Genomic DNA, 20,252 nt, shown 5'->3' with positions numbered 1-20,252 from the left:
CTCTTATTTTTAAAACATATACATATTAATATTTTTAAATATAATTTCGATGATAAACATAGTAATAATTTTAAATATAATTATAAATTAGTAATTATGAGGTAAATTTGATTATTAAAAGAATAGCTTTATGAACAGATTAAAATTATAAGAAAAAGGTCCTATCCCATACATGCATTAAAGAGGGATGGGACATGTTTTTATAAATTGAAAGAGAATTCCATAATTCCAAAAAAATACCTTAAAAAAACATAGTATCTTTTATTTACTTTAGATTATTTTAATTTAAAATTGCATCTCGAAGATCATAGAAACAAAAAATAGTGATTAATGCCGTCTTCTTAACCTTTTCTGTAAGCTTATACTTAAGATTTCTCCTTTACCCTGGGTTATCTATCAGACGAGCTTTACAAATTAAATTGTTTCCACTTTTAATGAAGAAAATATGGAAACATTACAAATCATGTCCCACACTGCAATATGCTTAATATTTTAATCGAAAATTAACTTTTGGTTTAAAGAAGTAATTGTAGAAGGTCTTCAAAAAATCAAAAGTTTACCAGTTTTAAATGAAGTTAATCAAAAAAAAAAAGGGATTTATTAATTTGTAAGCTTTTAGTGCTGTGAAGTATCTTTTTTCACTTAAATGATCCATAGAATCCAGCCGCTTAATTAAACAGGCTCATTAAATAAGAAGCTATGGTATTTATAACTTTTGAAAAAGTTAAAAGCAATGTTTATTTTAGATAAAATTAGGTACTTTCCCTCTCTTTACGTCAAGGAATGGAATGTTTTCATTTCCACTTTCTTACAATAATGATTAATTAGGTTCTGATAGAGTTATTACTTCCTCCATTAAAATATTACTTTTACTTTCCTTACATTTATACTGCTTTCAACTTCATTTTAGAAAATGATTCTAAAAATGTGTATTAAAGGTGGTCATTATGGAACATCCTACATAATCTCCTTTTTTTGACAATAACACAACCTAAAACACTTACTAAGAAGTTTTCTGCAAATGTTTCAATTGGCATTTATGGCCCCATGGTATAAATCCGATGGGCAAAATTGATTCATTAAAGTATTCACTAAAAGTGTTAGAGGATGACAGTAATATCTCGATGGAGTTATTGAGGTGTTATTTGTTACAATGTTAGAGCATTCTATTAAAGATATAGGTAAAGTTTATTTGGAAACCCTAATACACTGTAAGAAATATCTCAGAAAAAATGATTAAATAACAATTTAATTAATTGTCATTTATCGTTTTCAAATAAAACAGTCAAATAGCCATAAATAAGATGGTATTCAAACTGTTATTATGTGTACCGTTAATAGTACTGTTTATTAGCTGCCTTCACCTAATATGGTTAAACGATCAGAATTTTATTGCACCCACCAGGCCCACCTAATAAAGCCACATAATTCCTTGCAGTTGGGTACATATTACAGCGGAGAGGGTTTATCTGTCAACCTCGTGACCAACGGAACGGGGGATCGAGTCCCAGTATTGACACACAATGTTTCTTCCATTCCCATCAGCACGTGAAGAGTTTCCATTATCTTTCAATTTCCAATTTGTGACCCTGGAATATTAGAATACGATGCTCTTATTCACGCATAGATAACATCACCATAAAAATGCTTAACACAAAAAGCCTATCATTTCCGTCATTTTGAAACCATGTTAGTTTTAAAAGCATAAAATACCGTATAGTTTTGTATTCATGATTTTTTAACCATACTAGTTGTATTCAGTTTCAAAACCGCAAAGGTAAAAAAAAATGCTCTTTACCGTAATCTTTACGGTTTATTGGATGGCCAGACTGCTGCCGGTTATTTTACAATAATTTTAGAATGAAAATCTTAACAGAGTAGATTTACATATTGGTTAATATATAAGCTGTATTGAATTCAACTGCTAGCACGTCTGCACATTTTTGAAGTAAAATAGATGTAAAGCAAAATTTTTAAGAAAAAGTAGATATTGATTCTTTAAATATTTATGCCTTTTACCTTATTTTAATCTTTTAAAAGAAGAAAAAAATGTTGTACAATGGAAATTAATTCATAAAAATTTTTTTAAAATAATTAATTTAACACAGTTTAGAATTTTTTGCTTTATTTTGTTACGTGAAATTCAGCGTCATTTGGAAACCGGATAAAAAATTGTTAAATAGGAATACGTAATTTTAAAGAACAATTAATTATTTTATATCATTTGAATCTTTTTCACACATTTGTTTATAAGTTTTCATGCTCTATAAGCCATTTTTAATGATTTAAAGAAACTCTAACACTCTAATTAGTTAAAGCTATTTATTAATCAAGTTGCGTAATCAGGCACAAAACATTTCTTCTCCAAATCAAAGATTAATGTACACAATGATAATATTTATTTTTTTTAAAGATAATTGCTTTATATAATTATTCAGTATTTTATTTATTTACAGACAAGAAATACAATTTTTATATCTTTTTCATCGATTTATTTTTAAATAACAAAATTCAAAATTTAAAGTAAAATTGATCAAATTTATCTTGAGATATAAATATTTGAAAATGTGACATTTTCCTTAAAGTTTAAGTAATGCAAATTCTTATATTTTTATTAATTGTTTAATATAACAATTTTAGAATGCAATTTAAAGTACTTAACGCCGTTATAAATCACATAATTGCATTAAAATATTGTTTTCATTAGAATTTTTAGTTTCTGGTAATAACTTTGAGGAAAAAAATTTGTTTTGAATGTTTTGAATAACTATATTTTCAATTCTCTTTACGATAATTTATTTAAAATAATATTCTATCTTCAATAATTCCCTATAATTCTGTATTTCTTGCTCTAGAGGGTATCTTTTAATTCTTAAAATGTAGAGAAGAATAATACAAAATTACTTGCATCTTAAAGAGGATATTTTTCGGAAAACAATAATGGCACTGAACCTTGAAATTGATCCATATTTAAGGTGGCAATTCAAGGATATGCAAATTACATCAAAAATAAAGGACTTATAAATTCTATATCAATTCTATTATTTCAAGGATATACAAATTCAACTATTATTATTTTATAATCCTGGTAAAAGCTCACGTTTTTTAAAATTTAATTGTCAGTAAATATTGACGCACAATTAGTGCTAAAATATATTACATAATTAGAAATATTACTAAATGATTGTGGAAAATTTGAGACTTTCAAAAATTATTTATTTTAAGAAGAAAGTTTTTAAATATCATTTGAGCAGTCTTGAATCGAGTGATGAAATATATAAATTACAACATTGAGTGCAGTCATAAATCAGCCACTGTAAACATTTTCCGACGTCTTAATTTAGTATTTATTGATACATATCACTTTAATTATGTGAGGAATCAAATTGTTTCCTAATACCGCAGAAATTATCCCAATTATGTAAGTCACTTTGTATTCTGATATATTCAAACTGCTAATATGAGACGAAAAGGTACGTACTGAATGTTGCTTTATATTAAAATTAGAATTTGGGGGTAAAAGTACAGATGATTCATCTTTGTACTGTACTAAATGTTAACTAGATTATTCTGATAATTCCTCGTTGAGAAAAAGAGTGTAGTCAAAACAACTAGAATATGGTAAAATGCAGAGTCTTTTAAATTAATAGTAAAATATGGTTCTGTAATATGTTTTAAAATTTGGTAATTTTATTATGATACCTTAGAGCATGGCATAATTTTTTTTATTCGGTTAAATTTACTTTTCAGTTTTGTATTTTTTTATATAGATAAAATGTGTAGTAATAAGAACTATAGTTATAAAAACCAGAATTTCCGGTGAGTCAGTACCATATGAACAAAGTTACCAAATGAGTGATTTAAATACCGAACATTTTGATTTTATTAACCGGAATTATGGTTTTAATTTCCAGAAATTTTATTACGATACAGTTAGGTAATTTTACCAGAATTTTTTTTCTCAATGTGAAATACGAACAAAAACAAAATATGGTAATACAATACACTAATACATTCTAATACGATAATACAATAAACTGAATACATAACAAAAACAATAATAAAGGATACTGTCTTGAGAAGTGGTCCACATCCCGAAAGGTTACATGGTGATCCAGTCAGATTTGATAGGGTAGATCTAGAAAGATACGGGTCATAACCCGTTTCTGATTAGTTAAATATTGGAATTTTAACGGGAAATTTATATATAAATAGAAGTTTGTACATAACTTTTTATTTCCATATGTTATTAAATTGCTAACAAAACAGCTGAAATTTTGTTTGATACTGTTATGAAAATAAGGATAAATAATCCTCAAAGTTTATGACGATCTCCAGGTACAGTAAAATAGTTCCCAGTAATAATAAATAAACTTTTTTTGCGTCAAATTTAGTTGGTGACTCTATTTCATTTCGTTACATTAAGTGCGTAGTACTTGTGTCTGCTGCTGTACTTTAGGCTCTTCTGCCATTCGTATATTTCAATATAATGATTAAGTGCTACACTAAAAGTTAGCACTACTTAAGTGCTTTTCTCTTTTATGAATAAGAAATGGCACACACGTTATTACTTTTATTTCACTGTGATTTTCTGATTGATAACACTACCATAATATGGTAAAATTTAAAATATACCATGTTTCTAGCTCTATAGGAACACTAAAGAGCTCGGTAATTTTTACCGAAGCGCTCTGGTAATGATTTCGATAAAATTAATAATTAACTAAAGTTATATAATATATAATAAAATTTTTTAATTTTATCATGATTTAGAGCCTGGCATTATTTATTCGGTTAAATTTACTTTCAAGTTTTATATTTTTTACAAAATGTGTGGTGATAAGAACTATGATTTCAAAAACAGAATTTCTGGTAAATGGACCGGAAAAATAAGCACACGAATGATTTAAATACTGTATGTTTTGGTTTTATTAACCAAAATTAAGTTTTTTTAGAAATATCAAACAGTACTCTGAGTAAAAAACAAAGTAATTTCATTTATGACCAAATCTTAGATTCATAAATTGTCTTAAATTATCTTTTTAAAGAATTCAGATTTACATTTGCACTGTAGTGTAATAACAGATGATATGTAAAGCCCCCCCCCCCAAAAAAAAAAGGTTTTATGCTTTGTGTTTCCCATACGCTAATCATGTTTGTTGATTTCCACCACACTTCAATAATAATTTTAAAAAAATACTCATTTTTATAAAATCTTTCGACTGTATTATGTTTTTACTAGTTTCTCCCCTTTTTTAAATGTTGGAAATTTTTTTCATCCAATAAGCTTTAACTTGAATAATTAAATTTCAAATTACCAGAAAATCTTATATTAATTTTTCAAATAAGCAGCAATGGTTCATTTCCGTGTATATTTAAAAAATTGTATTATAATTCCTGTAAGTATAAATATGTTAATTTTTTAGCCACCGTTCTTAACTCATTTAATTTAAAACATTGTTTTCGAAATTTGTCCTAATTCCGCTTTTATGTATCATATTAAGCAAAGCAAATTAAAGACACGTTATCGTTCAAACATTAACAGTCCTAAAAATTTAATTGAACTGTACCAGATGTGGATAAAAGAAAAATTCAGGACATTTTTTTTAAAACAACTTACAAATGCTATATTACTTTTTTGATGATGTAAAATTGGTAATTAAGTTTTGTTTTTATAAAATGACGTTATTTCCAAAAAAGTTGTAAGCAATGAATCATGCGGGTAAGGCTATGTGTCTCAATAAAGTATTTCATGGACTGTCCCACTATGTGAATTACATTATTTTTTATTTTTTTAAATCACTTATTGTGCTGATGGAAATCATGATGCGGCTATTTTATTTTAATTCGTCTATGGTTTATTTTAGTATCATTCAGTCTGAGCCAGAAGATTTTATATAAAAATTTTTTTTTTAAAGCACACTTTTCCATTTGCAGAATAGATTTTTTTAAACATTAATTCGCCCTCTGGTGACAAAATTTTGAACCAACAATTTTTTTTAAAGCTATTTCCAAACCTCTTCAATTTTTCAGCAAAGTTTCTACTCTTTCTAATTACCCATATGGTTTCTTAAATATATAGTTTTGAAATGTGTTTTTAAATCCTTGTTTAAGATCTGTATGAATACCATCACCTTCTGCTTGTTCCTTGATATTTCTTCCAAATTGTCCGCTCAAACTTAGCTCTTTTCAATAAAATTTCAAACTCAGAGTAAAACCTAAAGCAGGAAGACAATTGTATACAAATTAGTAAATAATAAATAAATTAGTGAGCACTATGTAAACAACTTAACTTAAAATATCAAGATAAGAAAGATACGATTTATCATAAAGCTTTTGCTTCTTACAGAATTTTTTTTTTAAATTTTGATTTTCCTAATTTTTTTTTTAACTTAATTAATACTATGTTGTCTCTTTGTGACAGTGTTGGTGCAGAATATCAAAACAATACAAGGAAAATTGTCATAATTATTTGATTTTGGCAAATAACCATTTTTTAATTATGTCATAATATTTCTCTATTATAGGACCATTTTAGTATTTGACAGGAACCTCTGTTGCATAAGTTAAATCTTTGATTTGCAGCTGCCATTTTTTATTTGTACACGACTTATTTAATATTTAAGAAGAAAATAAGTGCAAGGAAAAATCCTCTATAATTAATTGAAAAAAAATTTTTTTTGAGATCAGAATTAAGCAAAACAAATGGAAGTTTTGTCTAAATCTTATCTTTAGCCAACACTCTACACTGTTAGAAACTTCTTGAAAAAAATTGTTAAATGACAATCTATTTAATTGTTACTTTACCATATTCAAACGATACAGTCCAATAACCGTAAAGATGGTATTCAAACTGTTCACTGTGAGAAAAACCGTTTATTAACTGCTTTCATCTAATATGGTTTCACAACCAGAATTTTATCGCACCAACTAGGATCACCTAATGAAGCCACTTAGTTCCTTTCTGATTGCTACATATTATAGCCGAGAGGGCTAATATGTTTATCTGATGACCGGCAGATCGGGGGTTCCAGTTTCAGCGTTGACATCATAATATTTCCTCTAACGCATGAATAGTTTCCCGTATCTTACACTCCCTAAATTCTATCCTTGAACTATTAGAGTACGATAATCTCATTCACGCCTAGATGGTAGCACCATAAAGCTGCTAAAATATATCCAATGCCCAGTTAATTATCTTTTTCTACGGTTTCGAAACCATGCTAGTTATAAACGGTTATAAAACCGTAATTTTTTTTTTATTCATGGCTTTTTAACCGTACTAGTTTTAAACGGGTTTAAAACCGTAAAGATAAAAAATTTTCTTCTCTGTAAACCTGCCGATTATTTTACCATAATTTCAAAATGAAAATTCTAACAGTGTAGTAGAAATTTTGATACAAACATTCTAGCTCTGTTATTAAAAGACGGATATTCTCCAGATATGTTTATGAACCATTTTAAAAATAATTCATTACTTCTAAAAGTATTATTTTCTAACAAATGCCATTACATACGCAAAATTAGAGAGAAAAAAATATCAAAATATATATCATTTTGACTGACACGACTGTACAAATTCACTTTCCTTTTCTCACTACCGTAATTATTTCTCACATTTACAGAAAAAAATAAAGGGCAATAGCCGTCACATGTACACAGTACAATAAATAAATATGCAATATGCAAATAAATAAGTTTTAAAGAATAACATTATAATATTTTTAGTCTATATATATGTTACCGTTAAAGTGTGAAACCCGTTATTTCATAGAATAACTGGTTATTTCATGAAATAACCAGGCAAGTCAGATAAAGTATATAAAATTATTGAATTTTACGATTTATCCAGGTATTCTATAGAATAACGATTATTTGATCGTTAAAGTATGAAATACAGCACTAGAAAGTTCTTTGAACCGGTTCTAGCTGCTTTTAGTCAATTCAGAACAGCTTAAAGCTGCTTTGCAATGACATGTGAGTGTAGGTGCGCGTCATTTCGTTGCTTTTAATATGACGTAGTTATTAATATAAGCAATAATAAATTATATCACCTACTTTTCCTTATTATTTATCAATTAATCATCCGCAAAAGGGATAAAATGCATTTTTCGGGGGATTTTACCTATTTATGATCAATTAATTTACAAAATAACTTTGAAATTGTTTATTTTTTACTTTAACGGTCATCATTAAATATTTCATAGAATAAATAGGAAAAGTATGAAATTTTTTATCTATTATATACTTTAACTAACTTGTCTAGTTACTTCATGAAAAACCAAGTTATTTTCTGAAATGCTGTTGTTGTCGTCGCTCAATAAGGCAGAGGGGGTGTCACTGTTCTTGTTTTACAGTGGCGCCATCTTATGGCCAATAATTCGACTTCTACCACACACATAAGTCACACCCGTTTTATACGGCTGATCCATTCTCACATCCATTCATTCATCCACAGATCGTAATTTTGACCTGAACCACAGAACGATCAATCTCCAATTCAGCACCCCCAGAGGTATAATTTGTTATAGAAAATGGAGGTCTTTGTGACCCGACAAATTTAACGTGCACCAGTCGAAAGGCTGGATTCGAACTCACGAACGTGAGTCCTCCGCCCTGCCGACCAGCCTATTCCGACCCCTAATTCTATGAAATAACTGAATTATATACTTTAACGGTAACTTTATATAAAACTAAATTTGATGTTTTTATAAAAGCAAATGTGTCACAATGCAACTTTTTATCAGATGCAACATAAATTGTTGAAGAAGCGCTACGTAAGATAAAATGGTTTAGTGAGACAAGGACGGAATAAACGGGACTGACATAAAATTTAAATTCAATTTAAATTTCAATCAAAAATCAATCAAATTTCAATTGAATTTCAATTAAATTTCAGTCAATTTAAATTCAATTCAAATTTAAATTAAAAAATAGTATATTAGTCTACAATAGCTATGTCTATAAGACATAAGCATACTAATAAAAATATTTAAGTAAGAAATAACTGCTTTTTTGTTCATTCGTAACAAATTTTTAGATTAGTATTTCATAAAATTTTTCATCAAATTCATAATTCTAAATAGTTTTATACATTTATATAAATTGCTTGCTTATAAGCAGCAAAGCTTTTCTATTCTTATTATAAATAACACTTAATTACAATTTCACTAAGATAGGTTAAATGGTAATGATATCAAGTATAATGTAATTCCAGGGTTATTTAAACTTGATTTTATGCTTTTGTACTACCTAAGGAAATTTTTAATTTAACCATCATATTTAAGCAAAGATGTATGATTTCCAAGTACATAAAAACAAGTAGAATTGATATCTAGGTTTCATGGATGAGTTGTCTTTTCCAACATATAGGGCTAATAATTCTTTCATATGTCATAGAACTTTCTTATAGTTCCAGTAAAATGTTATAGTATTCCCTAAATTGAGTTTAATTAAAAAATTGAACAAAACTAAAATTAAAAACTCATTTCTTCACTAAGTCTTATTTCCAGAAGGATGAAAAATAATTTTCGAAAAATTTGTTCTTTTCTTCATTTTTCTACTGTATCTTTAAAATATAATACAAATATTTTCAAAAACTCTATTTTATTGAATTGTCGAGAATCTAATTGATATTTAAAGAATAAAAATTATATAAGCGCAAGCATTATCTTGGGTATTATTAAATATGCATTAATAATATTTTTTTTCTTCGATTTCCTTTTTTCTTTATTTGATGAACATGATAAAAAATGAAACTATGTTGAATACTTGTCACTTTTAAAAATAAATAGTATAAGAACGATTTAATAGGAATATTTCTTTAATAATTCATCTTAATTAGTTCGTTTTAGGTTGTAAAGTTTTCTTTATAAAATGGAAACCAATCTGATGAAAATTATGGTATATCATTGAGAAATTAAAAATGTATCCACAATGAAATTGAGTAGAGTCTTGTTATTATTTTTTGTGTCTTAACATTGTATTAACAATGTAAGAAAACTATACATAAAGAAATTTTCTTTTTAGAAACATAAAAAAGCTTATATGAAAACTATGTAATGATTTTTAGAAAAAAAGTAATTCTGAAATAATAATTGAATGAAGTTGTGTTACATTTATCTCTTGTTTATTAATTGATATATTTTGTAACAAATTTAGCACATTTTAAGAAATTTAAAAATCTTTTTTCAGAGAATTATATAATTATAATAATTTCTTAGTTCAGAAAATTGCCCTTTTTCTGTCACTATTTGGTTTATTATTTCCACCATAAAATAAAATTATTTCATAATCTGCGATTTAAAATTACAAAAAGTATAATTAAATATGCACTGTATTGATCATGAATTGACAAAAGTTAAATATGTCTATGGTTTCAATTATTTTAATAATGCAAAATTTTGTTCTTCATTTCCTAAAATACTTAGTGATACCTTTCATAAGTTTTTCTTCGAATTTTAGGTCAAACAATGGAATTTAATTTTTTCCTAATTGCATTAATTTTTCCTTGTTTTAAACAAGCTTTAATAAGTTTTAATACATACTCAAAACCCTATAATGAAATTGCTTTATAAAAGAGCGCATGCGTAAACTAATGCCAAATAGGTTTCGTATTTCTCAAAAGAATAAGGCATTTTTTCTTCTATTGACGACAGATGGCGGCACAAGTTATTATTTTCATAAAAATGCACAAGCTGTCTTCTTCAAAATGGTTTCCAAAATGTCCGACATTTTTACAGTATCAAGAATTTATTTTATTTCGTGAAATTTTAAATTTTTTCAAGCAAAACATTTTCACACAATTTTTAAAAAAGAAAAAAACAGAGATCCCTTCCTATATAGTAAATTCTTTAAATTTTAATAGAGAAAAAAGATTGTTTAAAATTAAAATTAATTTAATAACTTGCTTTTCTTTAACATTTTAATGAAAATGTTGCTTCTCTTTATAATTTGTCCTATGTATTTTTTTAAAATTTTTTTGCTTATTTTTTACTTTACCATGCTTATTTTTCTGTTAGTTGAAGATAAAAAAAAAAAAATAATAATAATGCGCAACACATAATGCATATAATATAATAATAACACAGAAAGAAAGATTTTTTGAAAAAAAAGGAAGAAAAGAATAAGAAAGTAAGAAAAATAGATTTATTAAATCTCAAAGAAATAATCTGAAATAATAGGAGAAAATTACCAATAATCAATCATGGTTTTTTAAGCGAGCAAGAATTTAGAAATTAAAGATTTTAATTGCAAGTAATGAAAAAAATTATAAAACAAAAATAAGTTTTCGAAAAATAGTTATAATTTGTAAATTCTTACTCTTTTATGCATCAAAATTAATGCCCAAAAATTTTCTAATAGATGTAAAATTTATGCATGTTTATGAACTTACACATAAAATATCTTTATGAAAACTTTTGTTTAAGCATATCAATTATAAAAGATACAAATTTTTTCTTTAAGTTAATAGGAGGCATATAATATTTAATGTTTTTAGTAAAATATTATTTTTACAGCAATGGTTTATTTTTCAAAAGTAATTCTTATATAAATCACTCATATTTCAAAATGATTAAGCAAAATATTGCTTAAAAATTATTTCCTAACATAAATTTTTCAACAAATTAGCGAAAAGTATTGTTTATCAATTATTTTATAAAATATTAAAATATTAGTACAGTAAAAATGAGATTTTTTGCTTACTAACCTGAACTTTACAAACCAAAAGAAATTATTATAAATCATAAATTCTATGTTAAAATGAGAAGAAAAAAAAAGATCCCACATTTTAACTTTTATAAAATAGATAAATGCGTTGCTTTTAGCAGTGTTATGTAATTATCCGCTGTCCTTTTATTTTTAGACCTACCACTAATTTATAGATTACAATTGATTGAAGATATATTTTCGATTTAAAATTTTATTTTTAAAATTGTCGGAAAATTTAATTTCAGTGTTTACTTATAATTCAATTTCTGCATCAGTCCACAGAATTTTTAATTTTGAAAATGCATATTTAGAACCTTGAATTTTTACTCTCATAATTAAAAATAGTTGTCCAGAATGTACTAAAACTATAGCCTATATTAAAATGTCAATAAGTTTTACATAGACATTTGTAAATCAGAAATGTTTTAAATTATTTAACGAGAACAATATCTAATTCTGATTTTAAAATATAGTTCATTCAACAATATATGCAATAAATAGGATGAAAGATCAAATTTAGTGAAACAAATAAAAGCAGTGCGAAGAATACTATTAAATAACGGCTAAAATTTCAATCTTGAAAACAAAAGTTTCATGCTTTGTATGTATATTAACATTATATATGAGTATAGACTTACAAAATTACGGAAATAGAGAGAAAAATACCACACGTAAAACGTAGTTTTAAGTATGCACACAAAAAATTCAATTGAAATAATTCAACCAACTAATTATAAAAATATTATATTTATATTTTTATTATGTTAAGGTTGTTACGAAATTTTGTAGTGTTTTTGTTACAGGTATCATTATTACAAAGATATTATTTATTTTTGAAAAAAAAAATATTCAGATATTCACAATGTATGGGTTGCTATAAAAACATGTAAAAATAGGGGAGACACAATTTTTACCCTCAATTACAGAAAAACTTTAATATAAAAAATTATTATATAAATTGCATAAACAAATTTCTTAATTTTTTAACAGTTCTGATAAATATTACAAACTTAATAACTTTACCCATTTTTGAAACAATTGTTTAGTCCAAGTTTGGTCTGAAATTCTCTTAGAAAATTGAAGATAAAGAAATTGTTTCAAAGTTTTATTAAAATAATCTTTTATTAATTTTGTCTTATTTTATAATAGTTTACTATATTATAATTTATTAGACTTTTATTGATTTTTATAATTGTTTGATTCTGTCAGTTGATCTTCATAGGATCAATTTCTCTGAAATTAAATTTCACAGAAAAAAAGTAATGCAATTTTATGCTTTTAATTCTTTTAGCAAAATTTTTATTACTTAAGATTTTTATTACTTAAGAGTTATACTGAAAGGGAAACAAAAATATTAGTAATTTTTGCAAACTTTTTTCATTCATTTTCATAGAAATAAATAGTCATAAAAATTATGCATTGTGTAAATTTGTTTCGTGATTTTATTTTATCAGCATACTTCTGAATTTAAATAAATATGTATGCATCAAATGCATAAGCATTTTTAAATTTGTTTATTTGTTATCGTTATATATAATTTTCCCTGAAATTTTTTTTAGCAGATTTCATTAAAAGAAGAAAAGATTTTGATGTTTTAAAATATATTTTAAATTACTTCGTGAAAAAAAAAAGTAATTTTTATGTTTTTAAAAATTTACTCTTATTGGATTTATCAATGCTTTTTCGATTCTTCTTCTACGCATGACAGACGTCCAATCAAACAAAAATAAATAAAATAAAATTAAATGAAACAATAAATAAAAATAAAATAAAAATATTAGAAACATTATTTGATTTATTTTATTATTTGATCAATAAAAAGTTCGATTTGTAATTGTAAATCAATTTTTTCAAAATTTAGCACTCTATATATTTACATTTTAAACTATAAAGAAACATTTCTATTTTGTTTCAGTATTAAAAAAAAAGGTGAAAATTAAGAAACTGTGAGGAAACATTTCTATTTTGTAATATCGCAAAAAATGCAGAACCATAAAAATTCAAAATTTCTAATCTAAAGAAGGAAGGAAAAACTTTATTATTTTTATTTAAGTTTTAGAAAAACAGTAAGCCGTAAAAAATAAAAAGCTATAAAAACAATTCATTTTAGCTTCATTATTAGAGAAAAATAGGGAGCCCTAGTAGTTCAACTTCAATGACATTTTAAAAAAATTAGAATTCAAATTATCCTTTGGGAATACTTCCCTAGTTTCATGAGTTTAAAACAAACTTATCTTAGTTTTTAACTCTGAAAGATGTTTTTTTTTAAAAAAGGGCATCGATTTAAAAGAAATACTAGAGTCAAGGTCAATGAATAATTTTGCCTTCTTTTCTATAAACACACGGGTGATGTAACATAATAAAATAAGGCGTTTCTTAGTCACTGTGTTTATATTCAAAAAATAATGACATTTCAATCTTCTTAACCCATGCTTACAATGGCGTAGTTAGAGGGGGATATCTGCCCCCGGGCGCAGTCTTAGAGAAGTGCCAAACCCAAATATCGTAATTAGTAAGGCCCGGATTTTGATGACATTTGCATTTTTTTGCATTTTTTGCATTTGTGAACATTTTTTGTCTATTAGAGCATTTTTTTAGATTTATAGGGCATTTTTCTTTAAATTTTGGGGCGTATTTTAATGCATTTTTTAAAGTTTTTTGTTAATTTTTTCCAATTTTTACTGTTTTTTTTATCAATTTTCATTATTACACTGGCTTCCAAACAATGAAGAAAATCTATGGAATATTAACAGGTGAAGCAAAATCTTTTCAAATTGAAGAAGAATTCTAAGTAAGTGAGACCGTCTTTTTCAAGTACGCACCTATAACATCAGTAGACGTTGAAAGAAGCTTCTGCAGGAATGAAAATTTACTTTCAGACAAGAGACGCTCGTTTACATTTCAAATTATCAAAAAACATTTAATAATCCAATGTAATTCTGATATTTAGTAATATTATGAGATGGAGGTTGTTATATCCATTAAAGTTTCTATACAAAATGAAAATATTTTGTTTGGTGTCAATATATTTTCCTTTTTTTGTTTTTTAGGATATAAAACATATTTTTCAAACTTTAATGAACGTAGAACAAGTATTGCATTGCTTTATATTTTTTAAATGACTCATAATAATTTTAAAGACCAAAATATTTTTTTAATTCAATATTTTTGCTTTATTTAAGGCATTTTTGTGCAATTTTTGCATTTTTAAGGGCATTTTTTGCACTTTTTAAGGGCATTAGTTGAGATTTTTTAGGTCATCAAAATCCGGGCTATAGTAATTAGAAATGAACTCCAGAATAAAATGTTCTTTTCTTCGAAATGTTGTCTATTTCATTTGCTAATTACGAACTACATAAATTTAAATTTTCATCCGATTCATTTAAAAATTAACAGGATGCTTTTTATTATTGTAGTTTTTAATGCATATATATTTTTTAAATATTTTTTGTACAAAGTGGTGACATCCTGCACGAAAAATGTCTTTAAAACTACAAACGTTATAAAAAAAACCGATATAATGCATCCTAAATATAATGTTAACTAAACATAAGTAATGCATTTAGTGCTAAATTTTTAACCATTTTTTAAAAAAATTTATGACTTTTATAACCTCCATAACACGTGCAATTGGTGTTTCTGAGTGATTAAGATGAGGAAAAAATTCATCACAAAACAAGAATAAAAAAAACTTTTAATCTTATATTTTGAAGCAAAACATAAATGCCTTAAATTTCATGAAAACTAATCTGTTCATTTCGTAAGCTAAATTTAAACAATAAATATCTTGTTTTAAATTGTTTCATTCTAACATTCTAAAACGAGATGACTTTGCGTCCCGTTTTGTTTGCACATGTATGTATCTTTTAAACCGCAACGTTCTGGATATATCATAAAAGATTGTATTTATCTTCACTATTCTCTTTTTATGTGGTGCTTGAAACTTTATTCTAAAAGGCAATGAAATTTTTAAAAATACTGTTTTCTGAGGTACATAGTCACAGCTTGGGTGAGGTAACTTATCACCTTAAAAATATGAAAAACCAAGCTTATCACCTTAAAATCGACTAAAATTTTATTCTAACACATAGTAAATATATATTTTTATTGAATATTCACACTGACGTTTTACTTAGGAGATTTTTACTTTTGCCTCGTATAATATGAAACGATAATTTTATATAATCTGATAACTTAAGACAAAAATTATTCATATAATTAAACACAAAAAATCATAATTTAAACAAAAATTATTATAGTCTTAAAAAAAACTAGCAGTATGATAGGAGAAGAATTTATTTAGGATAAAACTAAAGAGAATTAGACAATACATGATAAACATATAACATAATTTGAGATAAAAAGCTTTAAGCTTTCTAAGTAGATTAAATCAGATAAAGTGGAGTATTATTGCAAGTTAAGTTTTACATGGTGGTTTACGGGATTAAAGTTCTTTTCATTTGCGTACATAAATTAAAAAATTGCAAAAATATTTTATTTAAACTTAATAACTAATGTTACATAATCAATGTTTATTTACGTTTAATAAACGAAAATGAAACATTTTTCACTTTAATTGTCTTAATAAATTGATATTTTTATATTATTAAATTGATAATAATTAAATATTATTTCTAATATTTTTTTGAAAAATTGTATAACTTGTCAATTCTTACTAGATAATATAGTACATAAAAATTCAAAATCAATTAATACCTTATATTATAAAATATCATGTATGGCGATCATTTAGATTTGTAATTTTATAGTAATTACGATTTTTTAAAGACTGATGAAACTTGTAACAATTGCTAATCAAAATGATAGTTTATCTGGCATAGGTTAACAAAATTTCACTGAAATCACTTTACAAGAAATATAAAAAAAAAAAAAAAAAAACAATTTTATTAGTTAAAAACGATATCCTTATATATTATGTAAAACTTTTTTGAACAAGAATTATAATACTAATTCTTACATTTAGGTTTTAAAATTCTAACTAAAAAATGCACAAATTACATGCGATTTCAGGTAAATTAAAGTAATTCTAAATCGCTATTTATCTCGTATTGGTGTAATTAAAAATTATATTATTATAAATTGTTATAAAAAGTAACTAAAAGAGAAGTAACATCCTCAAATATTTTATTTTGGAGCATAATTAAAAAGAAAAAAAAGGAAATAGATGTAAATTATTTTTGTGAATGAAGGAGGGTGGGGTTAATATTTTGTTTACTACTTTGTAAAAATACTATTTCCATTCGTCAAGATTCATATTGCAGTCTCACTTTAAAACTCTTTTTTCTAGTTAATGCTGTTTAACTACTTCAGATAGTAAAATTTATATATCTAATGAAAAAGCATTGCTTCATTTTTCATATGCACGAATTGCATAATACAGTTTAGCCCCTGATTTATTTTAAGCACCTATAAAATAGTTTTTTCTTCCAAAAACGTATATTCATGGTAAAAGAATGTTAAAATAGTGAATTCTCACTTGTGATTGTTTATTGTGATTTGAGTGTATATTAAAAACAATATAACAGATGTAAACATGCAAAAATATCTGCCCATTTTCTATTTTTGTAAAAAAAATCTTAACCTGAATATCTATTTCCTATTTTAACAGAGAAAAGAATTATCCACTTTTATTGTAATTGGGATTCTTTAGTTTTTCTAGAATTAATTGCAACTTTTTTAGAATAATATATACATTTTTTTTTAAAAAAATTTGATTTGAATTTCGTTTCATCAAATTAAAGTTTAGAGAATTGAAATTTAGAGAACGTCCTCAAAATATTAGATGTCACATAATTAAAACGATATTATTGCTAAACATTATACACATATAAATTCTTCTAACAAAATGGTAATTAATTAAGGAAAAGCTTGAAAAAAATCATTTTGCAGGTATATTATATAATTGCATTAATTATTTAAAAATTAAAGAAGTGGCTAAAAACTGCAATATTTTACCTTTTAATCTTCCAATTATATATGAAAAACTAGACTTATAATTATATCATAATTATTAAACATGAAAATTTTGTTGATGTACCTTAAATATTGGTGTTCATTTATATTAATATTGATGAACCTGAGATTAATGAAAAAATTAATCGGAGAAATTTCAAAAATAGTAGTAAATAATTGTAAGAAAATAAAGGAAGTCTAAATGAAAAAAAATGAAATAATCTAAAATCGTGAAAAATTTTCAAAAACTTAACTCCCTGAGAGAGCAATTCATGCTTGATTTAACATTTTATTTTACACGTCTACTTAAATTCTTTACTGTATAGTGAAAGACTAATAAAAGATACCAAACAATTAACATAAAGATAAATATTATTTTCAATATAAAGATAAATCTTATTTTAAGATTACTATATTGATTTTAATAAGATGTATCTTTTTTATTTAAATGGTTTTTTTTCTATTTTAATCGAATTAATTTTTTTACGTTAATAGAATTAATTTTATTTTTTATTTCAAGATAATTTATCTTTTTTTATTTTATTGGAATTTATTTATTTATTTATTTATTTCAATAAAATGTATTTCATTTTTATTTTAATCGAATGTTTTTATTTTAATAGATTTTTTTTCTATTTTAATCGAACTCTAGCAACAGTATTAATAAAATATTTTGTAATAAAATACATTAAACTTGAGAATTTGACTTCGTATCGCAATTAACAATTAAAGTATTTAAAGATCATCATTAACAATTAAATAAAGAATAAAAACACTTAAATGAAGAATTTAAAAATTTCTTTGTTCTTAGAAAAGAAAATATTTATCTATTTTTTATTGTAAAATAAAATACATCTTTGAATTTTAGTTTGTTTTATACATTCATCAAACATTTTTGTAGAATAAAACCTAAAAGCATAATTTTTTTCAAATTATTTAGATTTTTAAGATTTATGATTTTAATTTTAAATATGAATAGTTTGATCACTATGATAATTACCAGACGGAATCCTAAATCTTTAAGTGTAAATAAATATATTAATAAAGTAATTATACTTCAAGAAAAAAAACCGAAATTAAAAATTGCGAAATATCCTTGAATTACATGAAGACTACGAGTTTAATTTGGTCCTAACAATATTCTAATTTAAAAACAAAATCATTACATTCCTCGTTTTATTGAAATACTAAATTCAGATCTGAAAACGTCCCACGAATCAATCAACAAATAAGGCACTCAACTTGAAATTTTTGAACTTGGACTAGATATGAACGAAGAAAGTGATCTACACAACTTTTTGCAGAAGAAAAAAAAGAAAAAAATCCACTATACGTACTCACCCGTTGATGCATAACACCCCTTTCCACATCCAATTCTTTAAAATTTAATAGAAAACACCTTTCTTAAAACGGCAGTCCTTCAAACACATGTTCCAATTTAAAACATCTGCCAAAATCTGTTACCAACACATTCCATTAAAGTTTTCAAAACTTAACTTCACCCTCCTGTAAATAAAATTGGGGGAAGGAATGTTCGTTCCCCACTCATCGCGGTGAAGGTTAAACACGTGACAATACCAGATTTCGAAGGAGATATGACCCAATTCCTCCAGAGAAACGCATCTCAAATTTAGTGTTCGAAATCTGCAAACGATTTATTCAAAATAATTTCCAAGTCACTTTCTTCTATAAGGTTTTATGAGTTTTCTCCCCCCCCTGACTCTAAGATGCTGGCTACTCCAACCGTGGGAGCATTATTTCAACTCTTTCGACCCGGAAAGAGGGTTTGGATGGAGATTGGGAGGTATAAAAAATAAATAAATGAAAAGAAAATCTCGCCGTCTTGAGGTAGATGTAGTACTGCAGTGTGCCCAGATGAATGGATGCATGTGTGTGGAGAAAGAACGTCTGGCGTAATTCGGACCTCGTCTATACTTGTATTATTATCTCCGTTATATGGAGGAAGCTTTCGATTCAAGGTCATTTTTTAGTGGCCAGAAGTCAGCTAGGCAGTAGCGGATGCAAAATAGAACGATTTTGATGCAGCATAAAACGTCAGAATTCCAGTTTTTTCTTCTTCTTTTTTTTTTTTTTTTAATTCCATAGGGAATTTTCATCTAAGGAATGAGAAAATTTTTTTTTCTTTCTTTTTTAAATAAAGATAAATGTCATACAAAAAATAATGCGGTATATTCAGTTTTTGATTGTTGAATTTTTAAGCAGCTTAAATAATATACGTGTTGTATGTTTAGCATCACTTTAATACTGGACAGAAAGTAAGATATAAAGTTTATTTTTATTCGGAAAAAATATGGGGACTATTTAGACTTAAATTAGCTGTAAATAATGAATAGTTCTGAAGCAGTTTGAATAACATATAGGGTGTATTTTAGTATCATTTTAATACTGGAATAAAAGTAAAATATACAGATAATATTCATTCAGAAAAATAATGTGGAACATTCAGATTTGAATCATTTATAAGTTGCAGAATGATACTTAAGCAGTTTGAATAACATCTATGGCACATTTTAGCGTTATTTTAATGCTGGGAAAGTTGTATAGTA

The 20,252-nt window shown here is 25.4% G+C and overlaps 1 long non-coding RNA gene across 1 annotated transcript; it reads right to left on the bottom strand.

The window, feature by feature from the left end:
* Positions 1-987: 987 nt before the first annotated feature.
* LOC122268980 (uncharacterized) lies at positions 988-19,744 on the bottom strand. Its single transcript, XR_015434631.1, has 2 exons — positions 19,027-19,744; positions 988-6,218 (listed from the first exon to the last, which is right to left on the bottom strand). It is a non-coding gene; the product is annotated as an uncharacterized LOC122268980 (long non-coding RNA).
* Between the last annotated feature and the right edge of the window lie 508 nt (positions 19,745-20,252).

Source organism: Parasteatoda tepidariorum, chromosome 6 (genome assembly GCF_982258835.1).
Source record: "Parasteatoda tepidariorum strain Cologne lab strain chromosome 6, Ptep-v5.0, whole genome shotgun sequence".
NCBI lineage: Eukaryota > Metazoa > Arthropoda > Arachnida > Araneae > Theridiidae > Parasteatoda > Parasteatoda tepidariorum.
The sequence above is the reverse complement of the archived record's forward strand: the minus strand, read 5'-3'. Positions and strand labels throughout refer to the sequence as shown.